Source organism: Benincasa hispida, chromosome 12 (genome assembly GCF_027475165.1).
Source record: "Benincasa hispida cultivar pf3 chromosome 12, pf3_genome.v1.1, whole genome shotgun sequence".
NCBI lineage: Eukaryota > Viridiplantae > Streptophyta > Magnoliopsida > Cucurbitales > Cucurbitaceae > Benincasa > Benincasa hispida.
The window spans coordinates 31,450,818-31,454,285 of NC_143489.1; the positions used below are offsets into that span (position 1 = coordinate 31,450,818).

The following is a 3,468-nucleotide window of genomic DNA, read 5'->3' on the forward strand; positions in this document are numbered from 1 at the left end:
ACATGTATTCCAAACACACCCTTAGTCTCATGCCTCTTAAATAGATCGGTCTCATATCAATAAAAATATCATTTCTTATTTGTATACCTATTTTTTCTCTTTATTATTGAACGTCTAAAGAAAAAAAAAAATTAAACATGCCACTAATTTATTATTTTTCTTTTTCTTTTAGGAACACTGAATTAATTAGGTCCTATATAATTATTATGAAAATAGAATGCATCTAAATAGTACTCTGTATTTAGTAGAAAAATTCGTACCAAACATTTGAGATCATATGAACTAAAATATTGCAAACCTATTTTAAAGTTTAGTGTTGAATTTTGACAAAATATTAGAAAAGTAAAGAAAGTTATGACTTCAAAGCACTAAAAAAAAAAAAAAAGCTTACATCTTTGGTTTCAACTCATCCTAATTAGAAGCATTTTAAGTGTGGTATTCTAGCTCAGTTGTATCAGTGGTATAATGCTTTGAAAGAGTGCTCATGCAATTAGGGTCGGAAAAAAAAATTATGTGTGATTATAATAATTTTTCACATAATGAATTTTTTTTTTGTTCGTGGTTTTTTTTTTTCGATTTTGAGTTTTTCCATGTTAATTTTCGTGTTCCTAATTTTAATGTTTTCTTTTAATTTCTCAATTATTTTTCCGCGTATTACTATGTTAGTTGTGGGAGGTTTTTTTTTCAATGTTTGGACCAAACTATCCTTTTTAACTAATAATGATGTTTAATAGTAAACGTTTTCCAATTTTTAAAATATCTTAATTAATTATGTAAGGTTAAATTGCAAGTTTAATTCTTGAACTTTCAACTTCGTGTTAATTTAGTATAATTTGAATTGTAAAAAGTATCAAATAAATCTTTAAGATCTCGTTAGGTAACAATTTCGTTTTGCGTTTTCGGTTTTTGAAAATTATGCCTATTTCCTTTCATTTTCCTACCATGGTTTGTATCAATCTTAAGAAGAAGAGTTGCATTCTTAGCTAAATTCCAAAAACAAAAACAAAATTTTAAAAACTACGACCTGTTTGGTAACCATTTTGTTTTTAGTTTTTGGTTTTTTAAAATTAAACATATTTCTTCTTGGTTTTTTACAATGATCTACATAGTTTTTTTAAGTACAATGGTGTTAAATTCTTAGCCAAATTCTCCCACTCCCCTCCCCCCAAAAAAAAAAACAAGTTTTTTGAAAACAATGTTTTTAGCTTTCAAAATTTGGCCTAGTTTTTTGAATAATTGGTAAAAAGTAGAGAAAAAAAATTTGGAGGTGGAAGCACAGTTTATAGGCTTAATTTTCAAATAAATAAATAAATAACCAAATGATCGTTATTAAACGGGGCCTATATTTTTTAGTTTTTAAAAAAATGACTTTGCTTTTTGGGAATATGAGTAAAAAGTAGATATCGAATCAAGAGATTTAATGATGGAAGAGGTGTTTACATAGACTTTATTTTCAAAAAATAAAAATAAAAAATGAAATAATTGTCAAACGATGCCTTAATTTTTTATTTTGTATATAATAAGTTAATGATTTACTGAACATTTCTTAAAGTTATAGTATTACTACAAAATAAAAAAATTTAGAGTCTAATTATACATAAAATCCAAATTGATATCATTAGATAAGTTATATCTTAGTTTTAAATATGTGAAGGACCTAATCGATAAACAAAGTTGAAAGTTGAAGGAGTATAGTTAAATACAGATTCATAAATGCATAAACTAAATTAGTAATTAATTAATCAATGATTAATTTAATTAAAATAATTTAGAGCCACCCGTGGGTCCGAACTTCCCAACCACCACCAATAGCAAAGACATATGCGCACGGTAGCATGAAGAAGACGAATGAAGTTAACGTGTACTGAGGATCATGGTGGGCCCACTGGTGGAGCATCCGCTTGTGACCTTGACCTTTCCCCATGCACGTGCACGATTTCTCACGAAGATTAAAAAAACGGTATTTATTTATTTATATTTTTTACAATTAACCATAATTTTTTTAATTTTCTTTTTAACTTCTTTTAACGCGTGAATAAAGGAGCCCACTGCGGAAGATGGGGGTTTAAAAAACGGTAACTGCTTTCTCGACGGACGTTAGCAATGCGTGGGTGAGTCCGCCGAAATGGCGTTTTGCAAATTAACGGTCGTTAAAGCCACGATTGACGGCGACAAAATCTCCCTCCTCTTTCTTCCTCGGAGAAAATGTAATTTTATTTATATTTTGTTTTCTTAAAATTTCGGTGGCTTTTAGATTCTCCGTGGGACCCGGTGGCCATCACCAACTTTGGTTCCATATTGGATAGAATCATATTATTATTTTATTTTAAGTTTTATTCCCTACAATTTCGGTGGCTTTCCATTTCACACTGTAAACTTTCAATTCTATAACAAATCAGTCTACTCATTCTAAGGGTATACATGAATTAAATTAGATTAGAAAATATTTTGGATCAACTTGAGTTGATCGAGTTGGCTATCACTCGAATATGGTCTTCAACCCAATATTGAATTATTTATTTTATTAATTTACAATATTAAATTTGGGTACAAGATATACTAATAATTAAAAATTCATAAAACTCAAATATTAAATAGAAAAATACAAGATATATATTACAAAGTTGATACAAAAATCATAAATATATATATAAACTCTCTGGAAGCTCTAGTTCTAAAGAGTATCCATTATAAAGGAAATGACCTGGTATGGGTTGAAGTAGGGAATCATCCTTCATTTGTCTGTAAAAGTGTACTGTGGGAAGAGAATTATTCGATTAGATTGTGAATGGATTCCAAGACCATCAAAATTGTGAATACTATTTTTACTAATTACAAAGTATCTGATTTTATCCTTCCTAATGGCTTTCGATCACATTTTAAATTCCTGCTTTGGGGATAGATGGTTGGAAGTGACCAATACCTACAAGAAGAATGAAATCGAATTAATTGCAATATGATGTTCCATAATTTCGGATGATTGAAACAAAATTCTTCATAGTTTACCTTTGGCTAATGTTGAATCTAAGTCGATGGATCTTGAATTATGCTTCAGAATACTTATAACCAACAACAATTTCTCAAGGAGTTGAAAATTTGCAAGTCTTGTTTATCTCGTCCACCTCGGAAATTGGGATGGATGGCGTCGGCATCTATGTATCTCAAACTTGACGTAGATGTTGCGTGGAAAATAGACCCTTCTATTACAGGATGGAGCGGGATTATTTTCGATGAAAATGACAATCTTAAAGCTACTTTGATATATTTGAGAAATTTTACCTTTGCTCCCCTTCTTACCGAATTGTTGGGGATTTGAGAAAGCCTAAAATTAGCGAGAAGTCTCGATGTGGTTAAGATTATTGTGGAACCAAATTACAACGAAGCTTTAGATTCAATCAATCGAAGTTCATATTTGTTGAGTGAGTGCGTTTATTGGGTCTCGAAAATATGAGATATTCTGAAAATTTT

The 3,468-nt window shown here is 29.7% G+C and overlaps 1 long non-coding RNA gene across 1 annotated transcript; it reads right to left on the reverse strand.

Annotated features, from left to right (window-relative positions):
- Positions 1-2,590: 2,590 nt before the first annotated feature.
- On the reverse strand, positions 2,591-3,468 carry LOC150031935 (uncharacterized). Its single transcript, XR_016525625.1, has 2 exons — positions 3,007-3,468; positions 2,591-2,923 (listed from the first exon to the last, which is right to left on the reverse strand). It is a non-coding gene; the product is annotated as an uncharacterized LOC150031935 (long non-coding RNA).